Here is a 24,061-nt window from a genome sequence, read left to right on the forward strand (position 1 = left end):
CCGACTCTTTGCGACCCCATGGATCGCAGCACTCCAGGCCTCCCTGTCCATCACCAGCTCCCAGAGTTTACTCAAACTCATGCCCAACGAGTTGGTGATGCCATCCAGCCACCCCATCCTCTGTTGTCCCCTTCTCCTCCTGCCCCCAATCACTCCCAGCATCAGGGTCTTTTCCAATAAGTCAACTCTTTGCATGAGGTGGACAAAGTACTGGAGTTTCAGCTTCAGCATCAGTCCTTCCAATGAACACCCAGGACTGATCTCCTTTAGGATGGACTGGTTGGATCTCCTTGCAGTCCAAGGGACTCTCAAGAGTCTTCTCCAACACCACAGTTCAAAAGCATCAATTTTTCGGTGCTCAGCTTTCTTCACAGTCCAACTCTCACATCCATACATGACCACTGGAAAAACCATAGCCTTGACCAGATGGACCTTTGTTGGCAAAGTAATGTCCCTGCTTTTTAATATGCTGTCTAGGTTGGTCATAACTTTCCTTCCAAGGAGTAAGCGTCTTTTAATTTCTTGGCTGCCATCACCATCTGCAGTGATTTTGGAGCCCCTAAAAATAAAGTCTGACACTGTTTCCACTGTCTCCCCATCTATTTCCCAAGAGGTGATGGGACCAGATGCCATGATCTTAGTTTTCTGAATGTTGAGCTTTAAGCCAACTTTTTCACTCTCCTCTTTCACTTTCATCAAGAGACTTTTTAGTTCCTCTTCACTTTCTGCCATAAGGGTGGTGTCATCTGCATATCCGAGGTTACTGATATTTCTCGCGGCAATCTTGATTCCAGCTTGTGCTTCTTTCAGCCCAGCGTTTCTCATGATGAACTCTGCAAATAAGTTAAATAAGCAGGGTGACAATATACAGCCCTGACGTACTCCTTTTCCTATTTGGAACTAGCCTGTTGTTCCATGTCCAGTTCTAACTGTTGCTTCCTGACCTGCATACAGGTTTCTCAAGAAGCAGGTCAGGTGGTCTGGTATTCCCATCTCCTTCAGAATTTTCCACAGTTTATTGTGATCTACACAGTCGAAGGCTTTGGCGTAGTCAATAAAGCAGAAATAGATGTTTTTCTGGCATTTTGATGTCAATTGGCAATTTGATCTCTGGTTCCTCTGCCTTTTCTAAAACCAGCTTGAACATCTGGAAGTTCACGGTTCATGTATTGCTGAAGCCTGGCTTGGAGAATTTTGAGCATTACTTTACTAGCATGTGAGATGAGTGCAATTGTGCGGTAGTTTGAGCATTCTTTCAGATCGCCTATACTAGGATGCTCAAAAGTATCTCAGTCTTCATGGGGGAAATCTAGATCAGTGCTCCAAAAATTTCATGTACATGCAAGTCATCTGGGAATACTGTTGGAAGATTCTGATCCAGCAGGTCTGGGGTAGGGCCTGAGAGTCTGCATTTCTGAAAAGTTTCCAGGAGATATTGACACTGTTGGTCTTGGGACCACAATGTGAGCAGTAAGGTCCTGGAATATCATAGTATTTTGGTAACAAATTCTTCCCAGAAGATTCTTACCATGGAATTTCTCTCAACTACATTTCTCCTTTTGCGTTTTGGCTGCTTTAATTTATAATTTGAAATTTTATTTTTGGAAGTGGTGAGATGGGGCATAGAAATAAATCTAATACGAATAACTTGGGATGCACATTTTTGTTTTTACAAGTTTAGTCTGATACTACTCAGTTGTACAATGAATCCATACATAACAAACAAGAAGATTAATTTTATGTTACTTCTTCAGGACAGGGATTTTTTTTTTAAGTTTTCAAATTTGGGATCTTCAGTTTTGCAGCTGGGCAACATATTCCTGTCTACTTCACTTTAAACATGTGAAAGCTCAGAAAAGTCACTCCCCAGCTTTTGCTGATCCTCTGGGCCAAGACGGTTCTTAAATGCTGATTGCTTTGACCACGAAAAGTTTCTGTACAGGATCGAGTTCCTTATTAAATGCTACCGCTATAACATCGATGGTCTTCCGCAAAAGGACCTAGACAGACAACCTAATGGCCGGAGAACCTGAGGCCCTCTGAAGAATCGTTGAGATTCTGTTACCTGGTCGGAAACTCTATGGTCCCGAGCGCAGGCCAGAGAGGCCACATTGCTACTGGCTCCGCCCCCAGCTCCCCGGCTGCCCGCCTCGCAGTGCCGAACCCGGCGCCTCTTCAGTGGACGAAGCTCAGCCCCCGAAGAGCTTCTCAGAGAAAGCGTGCACACTCGTGTACTGAATGGCCCTTTCAAACATACGTCCCTTCAGTTCTTATTTGGGAATGAATAGGAGTTTTCGTGTCAGCGTCTTGTATGAGCAGGAAGATTTGTGAGTGAAAGTTATGCCATTTCATGAGGAGATAATAGACTAATATTTCCACTTCTCCCTCTGATGGTGGAACCCCAGGGTGAAAATGGCCGATTTCAGCGTGTCTTTTTCAGCCTTCTGCTGTTGACCCTCGAAGCCCTTGGCAACTGGCAGGAGGTAGCAAAGGGACCAGTGGACCCTGTTGAGTGACAGAGATTGGGCCTTTGGGCTCCGCGTGATGTCTGTCAGCCCCAGACTGAACAGCTTCCTTGGCTGTTGTGGTATTTGCTATGTCTCCTGAAGTTCTGGGCGAAGCAGAGAAGACGACGGTGCACCAAAAGCTTATGGGACACCATGCTCTGGCCTCCAGGTGGTGGAGGGCTGCTCTCTGTTCTCAAGAGACTGGCTAAGCAAGTATGTTAAATTTCCTTTGTCACTAGGTGGCAGAATATAATTAAGATGTCTTTTTTTTTTTTCCCCTTTCTCATAGCGTTGAAAGGTGTTTCTAGTTCCTTCTTAATGACCTCTTTCATTACTTTGCAGTATTTGCTAATGCCAGTTAGGGTTGAAGGAATGAAATAAAATTTCTTCTGCAAACATTTCCTGTACTTAGGAAGGAATTTAGTTTTTCATTTAATTGGTTTGTGTCTTAAAGGGAAGTATCCTTATAAAGTGCATTCCCTTCCTAAAGTCTATCATTTGGACAATCCAGGCTTCTTGTTTTACAAATAATTGTTATTTTTTTAAAAATTTAATTTTATTTAAGGAATGATTTTATTTATTTATTTGCTTTTGTGCTAGGGTCTTCATTGCTGCACGGGCTTTTCTTTGGTTTCTAGAGCACCAACTCTAGGCATGTGGGCTTTAATAGTTGCGGCAGGTGGATTCAGTAGTTGCGGCTCCCAGGCTCTAGAACACAGGCTCAATAGTTGTGGTTCAGAGGCTTAGTTGCTCCACGTCATGTGGAATCTTCCTGGACCAGGAATGGAACCTACCTCTCCTGCATTGGCAGGTGGATTCTTCACCACTGAGTCACCAGGGAAGCCCTTGTTATTTTTGTGAAACTGCAGACATTGTTTCACATCACTTCCACCTATTCCAAGTGCCTGTATCTAAAATAAGGACTATTTTATGGTGGGAATTCTTTTTGTGGTCCAGTGGTTAGGACTTTGTATTTTCCTTGCCAGGACCCAGGTTCAGTCTCTGGTGGGGGTACTAAGATCCTGCAAGCCAAGTGGCTTGGAGGGAAAAAAAAAAAGTGCAGTTTCGATGATTAACACAATCAAGTAATTAAATATTCCTGTGGATCATAGTTTCAGGATATGCACAGTTATCCACAGAAGCCCAGTTTTGCAGGGGTGGGAGTGGTCTGACTGCTGTCTGTGAAATTTGTGATTTATTCTGCTGGGGAGAATACATCCTTGACTCAATTCCTGAATCTTCATTCAGCCCTCAGATGAATGCATAGAAAGAGGTTTTTTTGTTTTTGTTTGTTTTGTTTTTTCAGAGTATATAATTGCTTTACACTGCTTTGTCAGTTTCTGCTGTAGAGCAAAGTGAATCAGCCACACATATACAGATGTCCTCTCTTTTTTGGATTTCCTTTCCATTTAGGTCACCACAGAGCACTGAGTTCTCTGTACTCTATGCAAAGAGTTTAAGTGAACAGAAAGCAACAGACCAAATGTGTGGTCAGCATATACAAATTGAGAATCTTTCACACGTCCTCTGCCCTCTTTTCAGTCATCAGAGGGCCAGAGAGTCTTCAGCTGAGTCTCTTGTGGCTGGAAGTACTTGCTTCTAGGCCTCAGTCTTGTGCTCCGTTCTCTGCTCTTCCAGGGTTGGTTTCACCCTTCATCTCTTTCTCAGTTGGAGGTTCACCTTCTTCATTTACCCTTGATTAGCATTGGCCCAAAGTACCCCTTTTACCCCTTTGCCTTAGTTGGGTTGACTATACCTTTTCTGCAAGGGTTGCTGTATTTTCCTCTCTCCTCACTTCCTCTTCAGATTTTCCATTTTTACATGGAGGCCCCCGTTGATTCTCCTTTCCAGAGTGCTAATACCACAAAGTTGACTGGTCGGCCTGTCCTCTTTCTTCTCTTTTTCTTACTTTCACTTCCCCGTGAGCTGGATATATGCCACACATCAGGGACTGCACTATGTATTGGGGCTATAAGAGTGAAAGAAATAGAGTCTTGCCTTAGAAGATCTCAGAGATTGGCGGCGTCTAGGTGACCAGGGTAATGGAGCATAGATGAGGGCAGTGCAACATGGTATGTGTCAGAAAAAATGTAGGCACAGGTGATACAGGAGCATGGAAGAGGGGTGGGCTTACTGTGTTTGGAACAGGGTCTGAAAAGGTTTGCTCAGGTGAGCATTTTCTTTCTGTTTTTGTATTTTAATTTTGGATCAGGTTATACATTCATATAGTTCAAATATATATGCATATATTTTAAAATAAACTGGTATATGTATGTATGTATATATATATATATATATATCTCCTCTAACCCCCATTACTCTTCTGTCCAGCCCCATGCTATCCAAAAGTAAATATGGCTATTAGTTTCTTGTGTGTCCTTTCAGAATTTTGAATGCATATACAAGCAAACATAGTTTTTTTCTTTCTCCCTTTTTTTTCACACCAAGGGTAGAATATTATATTTACTTGTCTGAACTTTGGCTTTTAAAATTAATATTCTTGTTTAGTGGTTAATAAAGTGAACTCTGGAATCAGAATGCCAACATTCAAATCCCCATTGTATAATTTACTAGCTGTATGAACTTGGAAAATTTCTTAATGTTTCATTGCTTTAGTTTATATATCTATATCTGAGGTTTTCAAAATCTGGCAAATTTATCATATACTAAACTTTATCATAAACTTTAAGCACATACATATGCAACTTTATCATATGCTACATCTAATATGGCCATTTTGTTTTGTTCTGTTGGTCTGTTCATGTACCAGTGACACAGTGTTTTAACTTCTGAAGTTTTGCATTATGTTTATGATTTAGTAGAGCTAGTCTCTACTTGACAATTGAAGGATGACTGGAATCCCCCAGGCAGAGATAATGACAGCAGCAATGATGACTAACAGTACAAACTCTTACCACCACCACCAACGTTTTTACTTTATGCCTACTGTGTGCAAGTAGGCACATTCCTAATTTTACTCTGTTTTTTACTATACTTGTTTTCCCTTTGCTCTGAAATTTTTTTACTTATTTTAAACTAATTTAGTTGATCATAGGTTACTTTTTAAAAACCACTTTCAATCCTTTTGGAAACAAGGAGAGGCATAAGTAGAAAAAGATCCAGGAGCTGTATTAGGTGCTTCGTATAAGTCCCTAATTCTCAAAACAACCCTACAAGGTAGATATTATTATCCTCTTTTTACAGTTGAAGACACTGACATGTGGAGAGGTCAAGTAATTTTCTCACATTTATATAACAAATAAATGTAGATTCAGAATTCATACCAGGATTTGTTGGTGTTACAGTCTATGGTTCTTGGTGCTTCTTAAACCATTCTGGATGGGGTTCTTTATCAGGGTCCTTAGAAGGATAGCAGAAAGAATAGCTGAGAAAGAAACTGGACCCATAATAGGGAACAATTTTATACATTTTCCTAATGGCTAATATACATATATAACTACAGACTATGTAGTACTACAGACTGTGTAAAATGATCACTACCATGTGATTTTGGTGTTAATCCATTAATTCACCAAACATAAATAGAGTGTACCATGTCATGCCCTGTACTAGGTGCTGGAGGTACAGTGGCAAGTGGGATCTGGTTTCTGGCCCTTACCTCTTCCTGTGGGAGTTAGCTAACAGGTCTTCCTGGTCTGGACCCTTGACATCTGTTGCACTCTGAGGAGTATCTAATCTGTCTCTTCATCCCATGCTGGTTTATGCCTGACTTTTTTGCTTCAAAGCTGATAATTCATTTATGATTAACTAGTATCAGCTTCTTGGAGTGTTGTTTTAAAGATTATGGGGCTGTATCTGTAATCAGTGGCAGAGTGCAGTGACTAATTAGTTCTGCTTGCGATGGGGGCAGGAGGGAGAATGAAGGCAAACAAACCATGTATTTTTCTTACCTGAACTAGTTGTCCAGAATGATTCATTTTTCTCTGCAGTTGTTATAAATGACACCAACTGTATATTATTGCTTGAATTCACCATTTCTCAAACTGCTGCATAATCTCTGTTCCTCCTGGGAAGTCCTGGAGTAAAGAAATTCATTTAACTTGATTGAGACATAGTTTCTCAAACATATTTTTTTGTAAAGGAATATTGTATCTTCTTCATTGCTAATTGCACAATCCATACCAGTGCTGGGTGTATCACTTTGTCCTTGTCCACTATCACTGCCGGTGAGTACCTTTGATTTCCTGATGTTATTGTAGTGACTTCTGTTGGGAAGGAAAAGTCCTGGATTGAATGTTACTGCTGTTCTGCCCGTAGTCCGAGTCCCCAGTCGGGAAAGAAGACTCCTCGAAACAATGCAACTCGCAATAGGGGAATTTATTACTGACTCGAGCCAGGGCCTCCCGCCCTCACCAGGTGTGTGAGGACGAAAGGCCCCGAGCCCCAGTTCTCTCCGGTATTTATTAGCTCAAAATAAGCAGCAGGTAGTTGGTGCAATCGGATTGGTTACACAGTGGGTAGTTGGCGCAAGCTGATTGGTTACACAGTTGCAAGGTAATTTTTGTTGGCCCAACGTGGGGCTTTCAGCTTTCCCCTGATAGGTTCCCTTTTCTCTGGCTAGGCATATATTGATTGGCTGGCTCCAGGAGGCCTGATTATTATGTTACCCTGGGAAACCAGGCCTACTCCTAATCTAGGCTGCCTGCCATGGCATTAGCCATGATAGCCTCACAACTGCATTCTATGGAAACCCTTTATTCAATATTTTCTTCTTCTGTCTTGCTATCTAAAATTCCTCTTGCTGCCATACTGGAAATGGTCACTGGTTGTTTGTCTGCAGTTTTATTGTTTAACTTTTTCAACACCACACACAAATGAGTCCTCACATTTCTGAGGTAGCTCTGTTCATTCTGGTTGTTGGTTGAGTGTGTTAGTCACTCAGTCATGTCTGACTCTTTGCCACCCCATGGACTGTAGCTGGCCAGGCTTCTCTGTCCATGGAATTCTCCACACAAGAATACTAGAGTGGGTTGCAATTTCCTTCTCCAGGGGATCTTCCTGACCCAGAGATTGAACCCAGTCTCCCACGTTACAGGCAGCTTCTTTACCATCTGTGCCACTAGGGACACCCATGTTTGTTGGTTGAAAGTCACACTAGTTAATGGAAAACTTCCTCTAAGAAGTTAACCCTCAAATGGATGTTGCCTTATGAGAAATGCATTTGAATTGCTGAACAGGTTTCTTTCTGTCCAGTTGTGGTTACCTCTCTGGCCTGGGAGGGTAAGGAGATGGTGGTAGTTGTGCTATAGAATGGTATAGTCGTGCAAAGAGTATTGCTTTTGGAGTCACTCACTCTATGTAAAGTTCTGGTAACATTGCTCCATTGCTATGTAAACGTAAGCCAATCACTTAAACTCTGAATGTCAGTTGACTTAATATAAATGATGATTATAATAATAATTCTGATCTTCCTTCTTTAGGGAGTTGTTGAGAGGACTAAATGGGATGATATATAGAAAGTAATTTTGCAAAAATAAGTTGTTATTATTAGATGTCTGGGTTTACATTTTCCCTGCTGGTTTTCCCACTGCTCTTGTGTTAACCAGATGCATTATGTGAAATATAGTCTTTCTTGTGGTGTTTCCAGGTGTGCTTTACATGAAAAACTCATGGATGAAACTCCTGATGCAAGTCCAACTTAGTTTTGGTGGTAGAGTTCGTCTTGTTTTTTCTTCACCACTTCCTTTGTTCATCATTATTTGTAAATTTTAAGCATAGTGTTGACCCTAATTCATAAATTATGCCACAGTGTTAATGACTTTTAGCAAGTCTGTGGAAAGAAAGAATAAAGAGATGTGCTTCTGTCCTACAAAACTTTAAAAAACTTTTAGTTGAATAAATGCTTCAAAAAGGTGAGTCTCTGGAAGAAATGAGAATTTAAGAACAGAAATGTAGAGTGTTAGAATGGAATTATTTGTTTGGCAAAAGGTTAAGGGTCTATACTCTGTGCCTTAACATGGGTGAAAATATGAAGAGTTATGAGGAGGAATACCATTGCACACTTGGAGAAGGAAATGGCAACCCACTCCACTATTCTTGTCTGGAGAATTCCATGGACAGAGGAGCCTGGTGGGCTACAGTCCATGGGGTGGCAAAGAATCAGACATGTCTGAGTGACTAACACAGACACAGACACACACACACACACACAAACACCCCATTGCACACTATAGGGCTTTTTGCCATCTCACTGGCTGTGTGTCACTCACTCCTTCCCCCCCGCCCCCCCCCATCATTTTCTCTTTCCTTTCTGGAACAAGTATCACATTCTTTCACTAGTGACCTGCAGGAAGTTTACACTCAGACCCCCTCCTAAGAAGGTCTTGTTGCTCAACTCCAGCGAGTGGGTCAGCAGACAGCTGCCCAATGTCGGCAGGGTCTGCTTCAGCAGCAGGACGACACCTTACCTGAGGCCACATCCTTCCCAGGGTGACCCGCATCCAGTGACTGGGTGGGGTATAACGGCTGTGCTATTTCGGCCTCATGTGAGACACTAATGGGCAGCACTCACTCCAGAGCGCCCAGTCTGGTTAGCTGGGGCTTTGCTGGGCCTGCATCACAGTTCAGGTTCTTCCTCCGCCAAGTTCTGCTTCTTCCTCCTTCCTTTCACAGATATTGATCCCTAACAGTTACCTTAAAAATTGTTTAGTTTTGTTGATGTATAATTTATGTATTGTAATAGTCACTCTTTAAAAGTGTCCTACTCAGTGGTTTTTAATATATTCACAAAGTTGTGCAACTATTGTTACTATCTAATTACAGAACATTTTCATGATCCCCAAAAGAAACTCCATACATGTTAGCAGTCACTCCATATTACCTCCTTCCCCAGCCTCTGGCAACTCTTTGTACTTTCTGCCTATGTAGATTTATCTATTACAGATTTTTTTCATATAAATGGAATCATATAATATATGGCCTTTTGTGACTGGCTTCTTTTCACTTAGCATAATGGTTTCAAGGTTATCTGTGTTATACCATATATCAGTACTTCATTCCTTTTTATGGGTGAATAATATTCCACAATGTAGTTTGTAGATCTACTATGATTTATTCATCAATTGATCTACATTGGTTTGTCCTAATAAATTTCTTGGGTCTCAAACTCTGTATCAGCGTCTACTTCTGAAGAGCATAACCTGCAAACTACCCTCAGTTGGGGCCCCTAGAACCTCAACTTCTGCACCAGTGAGGGTCATCAAGAAATTCTTCCAGTAAAGTTGCATGCATGCCAAGTCATTTCAGTCATGTCTGACTCTTTGTGATCCCATCTACTATAGCCCACCAGGCTCCTCTGTCCTGGGATCTCCAGGCAAGAATACTGAAGTGGGTTGCCATGCCCTCCTCCATGGGATCTTCCCAACCCAGGGATCAAACCTGCATCTCTTATGTCTCCTGCATTGGCCAATGGGTTCTTTACTACTAACGCCACCTGGAAAGCCATCCCAATAAAGGTGGTTCTTCCCAAAGAAAAATTTTAGCACGAGATACCAAGATAGTTAAAAGTTCTCCATCTTATTATAATAAGTACTGTTTAAATGTTCTCCATCTTATTATAATAAGTATTATAGGTCAAGTTGTTGGCTACTTAACCTTAGAGTAGGTGTGTTTGGGGAAGAGGTTAAATGTAGTTGCAATCTGGTGAAAAAAGGAAAAGATAGAAGGGTCAGGTGAGAAGTGGGGCCAGCAGGACCAGTAGGGGCCACATTGTGAATGGCATTTATGCCATGATCAGATATTTGGACCCTGCCTATAGTAGTGGAGACTCATGGGAGGCAAGAGAGGTGAGGTCAGGTATGCCCTCCCTTCATTTGTGGATTATGAATGGTAGGCAGCTCATCTATTTTAAAAGGCATTGTGAGTTGGCCAATATCTGAGCAGGGGAAGTTGCTGGAGTTTAAGAGATGAATTGTAGGTTGAAGAAGGAGTTAGAAGGACTGTCGAATTCTGAGGAAGATGCACATGAGACTCCAGAAAAAGTGGAAAAGAAGCGTGGAAAGAGAGACAGTGTGGCATATTGGAAAGAATATGGACTTCAAGTCTGATACACCTGGATTTTTATTCCTCTTTCATCCTTTATTAGCTCTGTGGATTTTGACAGGTTACCTAACTTCATCTTTTAGAGGAGGCTAATAATCCCTACCTCTGAGCATTTTGTTGTGAATTTGAAGTGATGTAGCCTATATAAGATAACCAGCTCTTCTAATCTCACTTGCCCTGTCCTCGTAACCCGGCAAGGTGTGAGAGGCAGGACCCAGGATGGAGGTGAAGAGTCCAGTCACCATGTAACCAGGGGCAGAAGATAGTGATGGTTAAGGGACCTGAGGACCAAGGAGTAGGAAGTAGAAATGAGAGGAGACCCAGACCCCAGGGAATTGTAGGGCTGGATCCAGGCAGAGGCACATCTGCAAGGATAACATTTCTCTGGAGCTTTGTCCTTTTTAAAGGTTCAGAACAACCTCTCCCTGACCCACCAGCTCAGACCTCTCTGCAACTTCAAATGGTGGCTTCTGGGGTCCATTTGGATGGGGGATCTTGCCACAACCTCACAATTTTAGACCTCTTATAGCTGGGTGAAGTGAGGTCAAAGGCTGCATTTGGCAGGTGCAACTGCCTGGTGCTAAAGAGTTTCTATCAGCTATCTCCTTCCTTTCTTGCTTTCCTTTTCTCAAACTCTCTTTTACTGACACATGTCTTGATTTTTAAAATAGTTATTTTGCATCTGCTAATTTTCACTTCCAAGTGATATATGGTTGGGATCTGTGACCTCTGAAGCTCCTTGCTATCCCGTGATGCTGGGACTGAAAATCAGGCAGAGTTCAGCAGCTGCTTACTGAGCTGTCTTGGACACTTGCCATCTCAGAAGTTAATCTCATCCATCTCAGAGTCTGTCACTTAGCTGCATGGAGATACTGCCAGCCTCTGAAAACACTACAATGGTACAGAAAACTGTGTATTTGACCCCTTGGGGAATCACTCATCTTCTGTGTGGAGACACTGCCAAGCTCTAGAAACCCGAAAGTGCTACAAAACTTGTGTATTTGATGTGTTAGGGTTTACTCACTGGCACTTCCAAATTCAAGGGTATAGAGATAATTGAGTATGTAATACGGAGCTGGCATCTCTTTCCATCAAGTACTTTCTTTCATTGATGCTTAACTAGAAATTGTGAGTATGTGGTTGCCTTGTGTTCACTTACTTGGTTAACATTTGCCGGGTGTCTCTGAATACCCTGAAATTTATGAAATTCTGATTTTTTTTTTTTTTTGGTGAACCAAAGATGGTATAATATTAATGATTTTGCATGATTTGACCTAACACATGACAGGAACTATGCCGGAAGCTGGAGATAAAAAGAGGTGAATCACAAATTTTGGCCAGAAGGAGCTTACAGAGTCCAGAAAGGAGGTGGACACAATAGTTGGAGCACAAGTGACACAGGTTCTATTACAGAGGTATACAAAGGGCAGTGTGTGTTATACCCCAAAGGGAAAGAGTAAAGGAAATCCTCTGCATAGGCTCCTGGGCTTCGGTATAGGGGCTAAGTTTTTTTGGTGAAATTTCAAAATTGACCAGCCTTGCTAGGAATGCACAGTGTGGTGGCTTTGTACTATTTAACTTAAGGTCTAACCACTGTAATAAATCCTATTCTGTATCACTCATCCTCAGACTGCTTCTCTGATCATCCCCTGACTAATGTACCCCGTAAGTCTCAGTTCACCATGTATTTGATTGATTACTGTTCTTTATTAGGTGTTCATTTAAGTAGCAAAGAATAATGTGTTTGCAGATGTCTGCATCGATGAAGATGAAGACCTATGAAGATTCCCCTTGGGTTGAATCAGAGGCTAACTGCCACATCCTAGCTCCCTACTCAGCAAGTCATGTCTTCAGCTCCTGCATTATGTTAAATTCAAAGCAGTACCATCTACAGATCTCCTCGTAGGATCTAGGTACTGTTTTAAGAGCTTTGCTTACATTAATTCACGAGCTCAATCTGAGGTAGGTACAAGGGTTATCCCACTGTATGGCTTAAGAAACTGAGGCACAAAGTAATTAAGTAACCAGTACTCCATATGGTTTCTGAATGAAAGAGAAACTGCTTACAACATCTCATTTTTCCAGCTTTTCATTTGGAAATAGAGATCCTGATCTGCATTCCTTTAACTTCTGGCTCTCTCCTCTGCTTTTCCCCCATCAGAGGCTGAGTTCCCTAAACCAGACACAGCACTCTGAGTGTTCAAAGTTTCCCAGATAGAAAAGCTTAAACCTGAATGCATCCCTTGGGGAGGGTCTTCCTGGACCTGCTTTCTCAGTTAGCACTGTAGGAGTCCAGCTGCTGCCAGAAGAGGTCAGAGGGAGGGAGCGGTTCTAACTTTTAGAAAATAAAACAGAATTTGGTAGCTGAGCCTTGAGAGAGAACAGGGAAGATACAGGGCTAAGCAGTCTTATGTTCAAGGACTTCCATGGTCTCTCTCCAGTTTGCCTTCCAGATTATGTCCACCCCTGACCCCCAGAAACAACAAGTGACTCCTGGTGAATGAATGAACATGTTGCTGTCTTCTGTGCCTCTGCTGTGCCCTCTACTGACTCACTCCTACTGACTTCAAGACTGAGCTAAAAGTCCCCCTCTGAGATACCTTCCTTTAGGCTAGTTTGTCCCAGTGAAGGTGCGCCTGAGACAAGGTCTCACTTGGAGACCTTGCTGAATTGCATATCTTAATTCAGTAGGTTTGAGGTAGGACCTAGACTGCATTTCTAGTAAGTTCTGGGGAATCTGTGGACCACATATTGGTCTGTGGACCACATTTTGAGTAGCAAGGCTCTAGATCTCATTGTTGTTGTTGTTGTTGTTTTTTTTGGTGGGGGGACTTAAGTCTGTAAAAGTTATTATAAGGGAAACAAGATGTTTTGCAATGACTCAAGCTAATTTGGCATTGGTAAATTGTTCTGGTAGATATGTAGGCTGGCTGATGTCCTGGTTTGCCTAGCATTCTGGGGTTTCCTGGGACATGGGACTTTCAATGTCCTGGACAAAATAGATTTTCATACCTCTAATAGTTTCAGGTGGGTGGGACTATAAATCATCTTCCTTACAACCTCTATACCAGCTGAGGTCTTTGATAAAATTCTGCTAAAGTTACAATTGTTTATTAGCCAGACAGTAAAAGAACAGTCCTGTAACTCACTCTTGAGGCTTTGGGGGGCCATTCTCTGCCTTTGACACTGTAAACAGCACAAGCCTATTCTTTAAGGTGAACTTAAGGATTTTATAGTGATGGAGCCAGCCAACTTTGGAGTAGGTTCAAGTGACTATCCTCTATGGAAAGAGACACAGGACAAAAGGAACACTAGACCTCAGGCACAACACCCAAAATGTTAGACTGCTTGGTTGAATTTGTATATGTTATTCAAGCACGAGCAATGGGCTTAATTCTGCACCCAGTGAGGAGCCCTGAGGGTTTTAGAGCTTCTTCAGGGGTGTTAGGTTCAGCCAGGGAATCAACTCTGTGCCTCTCTCAGACTTAATTAGATTAAGGTTTTGTTGGTCTTTTTTTGATATTTTGCCTGGAAGGTGAGTGAAAGTTCATCTCAAGAAAGGACTACCATTCAAAGCTATTTTATTCCACATTGCAGTATGGCCCAGATAAACCCCCCTTGAGATTCCTGTATTCTTGTTCAACATCAGGAAGAAAGAGGGGCACAAAATTGGTTTCTCTGGGCTCTGAGGAGCACACAAAATAGCAAGACCCCTCCCAGGGTTCAGAGAAGCCAAATCGTGTGGGGTCCAAGGGCTGCTTTGAAGCTGCTTCAAGCTTTTTTTTCCTGAAGATCTCTTTCTGATTGAGCCTTAGTCTCTTAAAAACATTTAGAAGAATCACTTCTATTTGTATTCCTGGAAAAAAGGAGAGAGAGGGAGAAAAACTATATCTTTGCCTCTAGGCCTTTCAGAAGAAACCAGCTGGGGGACGGGAGGCTGGGCTGCTGAGATGGAAGTTCTGTGAACAGATTTTTCAGAGCAAGTACTAGCGTTAGTGAAGCTTTCATCCTCCCTGTGGATTTGTACGCCAACCTCTAATACCCATTCAGCAAAGCAACTTCGCCTTTCACCTACTTTCTTTGTTTTCCAGCTGTTTGGTGTATAGTCTGTGTGCACATATGAACAATTCTTGATGATATTGTTTACTTATACCGTTTTTTCCTCAACAGAGAAAGAAAAGACATCCTCAGTGAGGATGTAAAAGTTAGGATACTAAGGGGGTATGAGTATATTATTGTAGGAAGTGACCCCAAGGGGATCCAGATTATGGCCCACAGTTGAATGGCAGCCTTGACTTCACACAAAGATCCTTCATTTTGTAGATGATGAAACTTGCAGAGGGGAAATAGCTTACGTTGAGGCTGGCAACTAAGTGGATCTGAAAGGTTTTTTTAATGCTCAGAATTCATGGAGTCTCAGGGTTGAAAGGGATCTTAATTTCATCAGCAACCTCAAGTAGATGCCTGAATTCTGGTGTCTGAGTCCTTGTAAAGTAGCCCTATGGCCAGTACTGGCCTCACTGAGTAATGGGGTGATCACTACTGTTACAAAAGTGGGCTTTCTTTTGATAACTTCTTTGGGTTATAGGATATTTTGACTAGGACCATGTGTTGAACTCTCTTTCTGAATACATTAATTTCAGTTAGAATTATATCAATATTGATGAATTTTCATTGAGAAGGTATTTCTTGGAGCAAACTTCATTTAACTTTGATCAGCTCATTGTAGGACACCTAAAAACCTTTCATTTTCACAAGGGATGAAGCCTCTCCTAAATATAACTCTATTATTTGGGACAGAATATCTTGTAACTAAGTGTTCTATAGAACAAATTTAGGAAAATGTTGATCTGAGCTGTGGAATGAAATTCTAAAAAAGATACATGTAATCTCAGGTTTTTGAATCAAATAATATTTTAAATATAATGGAGGAATTTACCACTGAAAAGCAACCAATGGAAAACATATTGCTAAGTGAGAAGAACCGTATTTGTATAGCATATATCAATTTTAATTAATACAAACTATAAATAATTTGGAAGCATGTATATAAATGTCTTAATGCTTATTTTGTACATGAAGTTTTGGGAGACTTTTGTTTTTTATTTTGCTTGTCTATATTTTCTAAATTTCTGTATTGAATAGTACCCTAACAACAAAAAGTCTCAAAATATCCAGTGATAAGTCCTTTAGAAAAACGAAGGATGCTTTTTGTAGGGAGAATAAGCATTATCCCCTCTTTTATCTTCTTTGTAGTTCAGGGAGAGTCTCATCTTCTGTGGGAGATACATAGCTAAACTATTGTTTTCCTTCTTTTTTAAAAATTTATTTATTTGTTTAATTTTAATTTTTTTTTTTTGTGGATGTGCTGGGACTTTGCTATTGCACAAACTTTCTCTAGGGGTGGAGAGTGGGAGCTACTCTCTAGTTGTGGTGTGAGGGCTTCTCTTGTGGCAGGGCACAGGCTCTAGGGTGCATGGGCTTCAGTAGTTGCAGCTTGTGGGCTCTAGGGCTCCAGTTCAGTAGCTGTGGTGCATAGGCTTAGCTGCACTGTGGCATGTAGGATCTTCCAGGACCAGGGATCAAACTGGTGTCCCTTGCATTGCAAGGCAGATTCTTAACCACTGGACCACCAGGAAAGCCCCTTCCTTCTTTTTCTGTCAAACACCTACCATGATCCCTGCCTGCATACCAAGTCTAATCTCCTCTGCCTTATTGTTAAGACCTTGTATAATCTCTCAGATTCACCTCATTTGGTCCCATTTTTTAAATTTAAATTTTTATTTTATATTGCAGTATAGTTGACTTACAATGTTGCATTAGTTTCAGGTATACAACTGATTCAGTTATACACATACAGATATCCATTCTTTTTTCAGATTCTTTTCCCATGTGGGTGTTAATAGAATATTGAGGAGAGTTTCCTGTGCCATACAGTAGGTCCTGTTGATGATCTATTTTATATGTAGGAATGTATATGTGTTATTCCCAAACTCCTACTTTATCCCTCCCCTCAACCTTTCCCTTTTGTTAACCATAAATTTGCTTTCAAAGTCTGTAAGTCTGTCTCTATTTTGCAGATATATTCATTTGTATCTTTTTTTTAGATTCCACTGTAAGTGATACCATATGATATTTGTCTTTGTCTGATTTACTTAGTATGATAATCTCTAGGTCCATCCATGTTGTTGCAGATGGCATTATGGTCCCATTCTTTTTTTTTGCTTGTTTGATAAGTTTATTATTGTCTTTACCTGAAAAATCCTGATAGAAGGTTGTGGTTTGGTTTATTAATTCGTGGGCTTCTGTTGTGGTTCAACTGGTAAAGAATCCGCCTGCAATGCAGGAGACGTGGGTTTGATCCCTGGGATGGGAAGATCCCCTGGAGAAGGGAAAGGCTACCCACTCCAGTATTCTGGCCTGGAAAATTCCATGGACTATAGAGTCCATGGGGTCGCAAAGAGTTGGACATGACTGAGTGACTTTCACTTTCACTTTATTAACTCCCAACAGCCCATTACTGAGTTCTAAGGAAGCTTGCCTTCTTCTGAGCTACCTGATCTTTCTTCTGGGCAAGCGACATTTTGGGCTGATTCCACCTCTTCTTTTTAACTTCTTTCTTAGGCTTCTTCTCATACACTGGATTCTCTCATATTAAAGCATGAGCTTTTTTATACATATCCTCCATCATGTATGGAGTTATGTTGTTCTTTATGAATGGAGAGAATTGTTTCTTGTAAGTATCCTCATCTTCTTCAATCAGGTAACACATGTAACCTGCAGCATTCTGCGCCATGATGTGCTCTGGGTGTACCTCAGCACTGAATTCTTTGTTTTCTGAATCATAACTAGGGAACCGTTTGGTATTGTGAGGGATAGGCAAACCTTCATTGACAGCTCCCTTCAGGGCCCCAGAAACTATTCTCAGTAGTAGTCCTGCCAAGTCCTGCATCAAAGTAACAGGTGAAGGCACCGGGTTGACCATCAACACTTTTCACATTGTATTCATCTCCAGTCACCTTGACTTGGCCATTGTAAATTTTGTCCATACCAAACCTATTCAGAAGCCTGCGGGCCAGCAGCAGGCCAGTACAATGTGGCACAGCATAATTTGTCAGGCCAACCTTCACACCATACTTTGGGAGTTCATGAGCATAAACTGCACAAACTGTTATATGTCCTTCTGTATGGGCATAAGCAGTCTGACAAATGATATCTCTGTTTGTTACATGAACGATCATTCTGTATTTGGATGTGTTGTACTTATTTTTGTCTTGGATTACGAATCGTTTCTGAGCATAGTAGTCAGTTTTGCCCTCCTGCTGTCTTCTGAATTTTACTTGGTATCTCTTGAAGTTGGCCATGTTCTGGACAACTTAACAAACCCCATACTGTGGAACAGAACCCCGACTCTGCAGCTTGCCACAGAGCTCTGTGGTTCCATTCTTATAAGACTCACCCCAGTCAAGTTCATTTCTTGTCTACAGGCCTCTGGAACTAAGCTCTTTTCTGCTTCATTGTCATTATTTTTTCCAGATTGGAATGTCCTTTCTATCTCTCTAAATTCTAGCCATTTGTTCTATAAGACCCCACGCTGATTTTTCCCTTTTCTGACTTCCGGTGGCAGTTCTAGTCTATACTGTACTATTCAACATTCACAGATTCATTATGCTTTTCTAGGCTCAGCCCTTGATGCTGGATGGCAGTGGCTAACTTATCTTGCTGGTTGGAGGGTCTGAATACTTTGAAGACATACCGATAGTAAAGAAACAGCCAAGAATGATGCAGTGAGTTGGAATCCAGAGAAACAGACCAAAGTAGACCTCAGTTGGAGTGGCTGAGAAACACTAGAGCAAGTAGAGGGGCATGCAGTGTGGATGAGCATAGACTGACTCTCTTATTCCAGTTGAGAGAATCCCAAAGAAGGGCTCTGGTTATCTCTCCCGGGGTCAAGTGCTTCATCCCTAACTAACCAAATGTGTTGGGGAAGGCAAGGCCAAGTAGGAATTTGCCATGTGGATAGGGGTGGGGTGAATAGTTCCTATGAGGAGGGGTTTTGGCCAAACATGGATGGCCTATGGATGTCTAATATATTAAAATCACAGCAGTGACAGTGTCCACTGGTAATGTTCAGTATAGGCGTGTGGGTCAGTATGCTGGAAATCAGGAAGGAAGAACTATGGGGTAGCATACCACCCTTCCTATTCTTAGAACAGAGTCAACAAGTCTTTATTGAGACTTACTCCCTGGGGACTTGATAATTGTTGGACTAGCCTTTAACTCTGTACACTGTCATTTTTTTTCTTTTCTGTTCCATTAACCCTAGGACCTGCAGCTCCATTTAGACACCCAACAGCCTTGACATTTCTCTGCTGTGCAAGGAACCACTGACAACTTGCACTGTTATCTTGGTCTTAATGACTGCTAAGTCGCTTCATTTCCCAGAGGGAGATTGTGAAATCATCAACAGTGTCAGGCCACTGGCAGCCTTAAGCTCTGGATGGAATGTTTCCAGGAAGAAATGTGAGTGAGAAAAGGAGCTGGATACTTCCTTTTAGAGGAAGATGATTAGCTCATCCTGGGAAGGTCAGCTGGATGGTGGCAGAGAGTATAGAAGTATTAGCATTAAATGCTTAACTCTGGACCGGTCTTCCCCAGCACTAGGGGGCACCAAAGTCAGCAACTTCCTGACTCTTAAGGCTGGTAGCTTGTCAGCTGTTAGGAAATAAGGTGAGGGAAAATCTGTGAGGTAGGGAAGGTGGCATGGCATGAAGACCCTGACATGTCCAGGTCCCCTTGATCCATCTCTGCTTGCTCTGTTCTGGATTCTGTTGGTTGATCTGGGCTCTCCAGCTGCCTACTGCCACCATACCCCTATTTCTTATAGCTGCTGGGTTTTTGACCCACTCCTTCTTTCAGAATTTATGCCTTTGCTTCACTGGTCTGGCATGTGGATATTTGTTGGATTCTACAGTGCTCCTTTGAACCTTGTCTTTTTGTGGCATATTATGGAGGTGGTTTATCCAGGGAACCCAAGGCAGCCAAAAAAAGCTCCACATCCCACATCCTGGCAGCTGGCTCTGAGCTTACTAGTACAGCTTCCAAATTTACTGGGTGGAGTTTCTTTCTTTGCTGGGCCTCCACAGTGCAAAGGACTTAATCCAGACTGTATTAGCATTGCCTGTTAACTCATGGCTGCGTCCCCTCTAGCCCAAGTCAGACGCATCTCTGTACCCTCGGCTTCTGTCACAGAGCCTGGCACAGAGTGGCATTAACCCTGACTGTGAAGTGATTGGAAAATGCTCACTGCCATCTCTGAGTGTGGCCTGGACTTTTCTCTGAAAATATGACTCTGAGTGCTTTTCCCTGTCTGTCTGTGCTTAGGTTCACACCACACTCTTTCCTCTTCTCCTTTTCCACCTACTCTTTTTGCTTTTCCTACCAGTCTATCTGAGAGAGAGTGCAGTGTAGTGGTTAAGAACATAGATCCTAAATAGGATTTTCTGGTTTTAAATCCTGGTTTTATTACTTATAAGCTGTACAACCATTGGCAAGTTGTACTTTGCCTCTCTGTACCTCAGTTTCTTCCACTGTCAAGTGGGAATAATAGGAATAATAAGAATAGGACCAATCTCACAGGGCTCTTGGGAATATTAAATGTGTTACTATGAACAATGTACTTGGAATAGGATTTGATACACTGCAAGCATTCTAGATGTGTTAGCTATCATTATTGTTCTCTACCTTCACTGCTCAACCGAGTAAAGGTCATCTGACTTTGTTCCCTCTTGACTTCTTGGGCTTACCTACCTTCTTCTTGCACTCAACTTGTGTGCTCAGTCTCATTCTCTGGTCCACTTAGCTGAATATTTATGAATATTTACTGATTTGTAATAAGCTAACACTGAGCTGTAGCCCAGGATATATCTAGACTTATTCCTTTTAAGTAGCTTCACCTCCTCTACTCATGGTTCTTTCCTCAGGTCAAGTCCTGATTCGGACCTTGGTCTTTTAATGGCTGATTGTGGGGGCTGTGAAAAAGTAAGGTTTATCTCTGCTGCTAGACCAAAATTTGACAAAGTTTTTTTGTAATGGGCTGGACAGTAAATTTTTTCTTTTTTGGATGGAAGTATAGTTGATTTACAGTGTTGTGTTATTAATAGTTTCTGGTATATGGCAAAGTGATTCAGAAACATTTATGTGTATGTATATATGTATTTTTAATATTCTTTTCCATTATAATTTGTTATAAGATATTGAATATCATTTTCTGTGCTATGCTTGTTGTTTATCTATTTTATGTATAGTGGTGTGTATCTGTTAATTTCAGTCTCCTAATTTATCCCTTCCTCCCTTTCCCCTTTGGTAACCATAAATTTATCTGTGAGTCTGTTTCTGGTTTGTAAATAAGTATCACTTTTTTAAAGATTCCATATATAAGTGGTATCATTTGATATTTGTCTTTCTTTGTCTGACAATTCACTTAGTATGATAATCTCTAATTCCATTTATTAATATGTTTATGTGTGTGTGTGTATCACATCTTCTTTATCTATTCATCTGTTGATGGACATTTAGGTTTCTTCCATGTCTTGGCTATAGTGCTGCAGTGATTGTTGGGGTGCATGGATCTTTTCGAATTAGGGAATTAGAGTTTTCTCTGGATATGTGCCCAGGAGTGGAATTGCTAGGTCATATGGTAATTCTAAATTTTTAAAGCAACCTCCATACTGTCTTCCATAGCAGCTGCATGAATTTACATTCCTACCAACAGTGTGGGAGGGTTTCCTTTTCTCTGTACCCTCTCTAACATTTATTATGGTCATCCTTCTGACTGGTGTGAGGTGATGCCTCATTGCAGTTTTGATGTGCATTTCTCTAATAATTAGCAATGATGAGTGTCTTTTTATGTTCCTGTTGGCTGTCTCTTTGTCTTCTTCGGAGAATTGTCTGTGTAGGTCTTCTGCCCAGTTTTTGATTGCATTGTTTGTTTTTTTGGTATTGAGGTGTATGAGCAGTTTGTATGTTTTAGAAATTAAGCCCTTGTTGCTTGCATTTTTGCAAATGTTTTCTCCAGTTTCTCCTGTTTGCAAATAAATTCTCCAGTCTTTAGGTTGTCTTTTCATTTTATTTATGGTTTCCTTTGGTGTGAAAAAGTTTATAAGTTTGGTTAGACCCCATTTGTTTATTTTTGCTTTTATTTCTATTATTTTGGGAGACTGACCTAAGAAAGCATAAATACGGTTCATGCCAGAGAATGTTTCGCCTATTTTCTTTTCTAGGAGTTTTATGGTATCATGTCTTATATTTAAGTGTTTAAGCTATTTTGAATTTATTTTTGTGTATTGTGTGAGGGTGTGTTCTAACTTCAATGATTTACGTGAAACTGTCCAGCTTTTCCAACACCACTTACTGAAGACTGTTTTTTCTGCATTTTATATTCTTGCCTCCTTTGTTGAAGATTAATTGACCATAGGTGGGTGGGCTTATTTCTGGGCTCTTTATTCTGTTCCATTGATCCATATGCCTGTTTTTGTGCTAATACCACAATGTTTTGATTAGCTTTGTACTATTGTCTGGAGAGTTATGCCTCCAGCTTTGTAAACATTTTAGGCTTTGCAGGCCACACAGGGTCTCTGTCTTGTCTCCTCCTCTTCATCTTCCTTCTTCTTTACAACCCTTTAAAACTGCAAAAACCACCCCTAACTTGAAGGCTGTATTAAATGAGTTTACATTTGATCATCAGTAAGTCCCGTGAAGGCAGGAACAATCTGTCTCATTACCCTGATGGTCTAATGCTACCTGGGCACTTGATAGGCCTTTGATTAGTACTTGTTGAATAAATGAATAAACAATAAATGAGTTCAAACAAACCTCTGGCTTCCAAATTTAAGAGACAGAATTTCTGTGTAAGCTGCACAGTGAATAGGAGAACCCCAGGGAAGCGTTCTATTAAGTTGACTCCTTGCTCTGTCTGCAGTTGTCAAAGGGTACAGGTGCTTTCCATGGAGTCTGCCTTAGCCTAAGTACCTACCTGCAATTCCACTGCTGTCTTCTAGTTGAGAACCGAGCCTCCCTGCAGCCTCAGTTCCATACTAGCAGTGTGCTGGTAAATATTTAACAACCAGCTACCCCAAAACAAGCAAACAATCCCTGATTTATAGTATTTGCCAATTTCCATGGTGTCAATATTTCCACCATGGCCAATTTCATGCTATAAAATGAAGCCACTAAACTTGAAGCTGGGAAGAGAGATGCCATTAAACCGTACTCCCTGCCCTGCTCACCTCTGCAGTCCTAAGAACCATATGCCTACTTGGAGAGTAATTGAAAGAAACGTTAGCTCTCACAATCTCTGCCTTTAGGATTGGGCTCTTCTCTGTGTTTTGGTGGATGGGTACCATTATCTTGCCTTCCCAGACTTCCTGGATTTTGGCCTTGCCTGCTTTGATCCTCAGGCCCTGAGTGCTCATTGACCTCCTGACTCCCTGTTTCTTGCAGAACACAGATGGCCAGACTCTTCCTGATCCACCCTAGCTTCCTGGCTGTCAGGTTGCTGACGTGTTTCTGAGCACAGAGACACACAGCCACTCTACCTCCTGCAGGGTCTTCTGGTTTCCAGGCTGTGATGTGCTTTGACCACTCACTTCCAATTCTCACAGCACACCTCTCTTGACTGCTGGGAGGTTAACTCTCATCTTACTGATTGGGAACTCAGTCCCCAGCTCAATTCTTCTTGCTCTGTCTTGGCTTCTGTTTAATTAGTACCATCTGCCTCTAAATCTGTATATAATTTTCACCTTTATTGATTCACACAAAAATAATTACTGGGTGCAATTTTTGTGTACCATGCTGTGTCTAGGCACCCAGGATACCTCAGTGAACAAAACAGGTAGGATTCTCTGTCCTTGGGGGGCTTATACTAAAGTGTGAGGAAGCTCATACTAAACAATAGGAGTAATAAATCATATATTACAAAAGAAGGTGGTAAGTAGAATGGAAAAAGTAAGTAGGGAAAGATGGGTTGACAGTGCTGATAAGAGGCACATGGTTAGAGTGGCCTCTTTGAGAAGGTAACATTCAAGTAAAGCCTTGAATGTTCATACACAACATCTACTCATCATCAACTCCTGGTCATTTAGGTATATGGCTCACTTTAGCCTGAAAATTTCCAGGATTTGTTTCTCACAGAGGGACTATTTCCTGTAAGAGAGAGGGAGAAAGTATTGTGATTATATGCTTGGGCTTTGGTATATGATTTTGAATCCCTGCTCTCTGGTCAATGAGGGCAGCTATTGAGGTTTACATAATCTATTGGACAATGAGTTTCTTGAGGGAAGGGACTGGATCTCTCTTGCTCACCCTATAGCCCCCACACCTAGTAGAATCTGACCTCTGTCAGTGTTGCTTATTAGTCCTTTTGTCCTGGGAAAATTCCTTTCTGAGATTTCAATTCCTCATATGTAAAACTGGGATGTTAATAATGATAATAT

The 24,061-nt window shown here is 41.4% G+C and overlaps 1 protein-coding gene and 1 pseudogene across 1 annotated transcript in view; one reads left to right on the top strand and one right to left on the bottom strand.

Annotated features, from left to right (window-relative positions):
- Positions 1-1,901: 1,901 nt before the first annotated feature.
- On the bottom strand, positions 1,902-17,938 carry LOC133071325 (large ribosomal subunit protein uL18-like; annotated as a pseudogene).
- Positions 1,998-24,061, top strand: part of ABCA1 (ATP binding cassette subfamily A member 1) — a 340,473-nt gene continuing 318,409 nt past the window's right edge. The window contains exon 1 of the mRNA XM_061163510.1: positions 1,998-2,720. The gene's annotated coding sequence lies outside the window, so the exon portion shown is untranslated. The remainder of the gene's footprint in view (positions 2,721-24,061) is intronic.

This window comes from Dama dama, chromosome 16 (genome assembly GCF_033118175.1).
Source record: "Dama dama isolate Ldn47 chromosome 16, ASM3311817v1, whole genome shotgun sequence".
Taxonomy (NCBI): domain Eukaryota; kingdom Metazoa; phylum Chordata; class Mammalia; order Artiodactyla; family Cervidae; genus Dama; species Dama dama.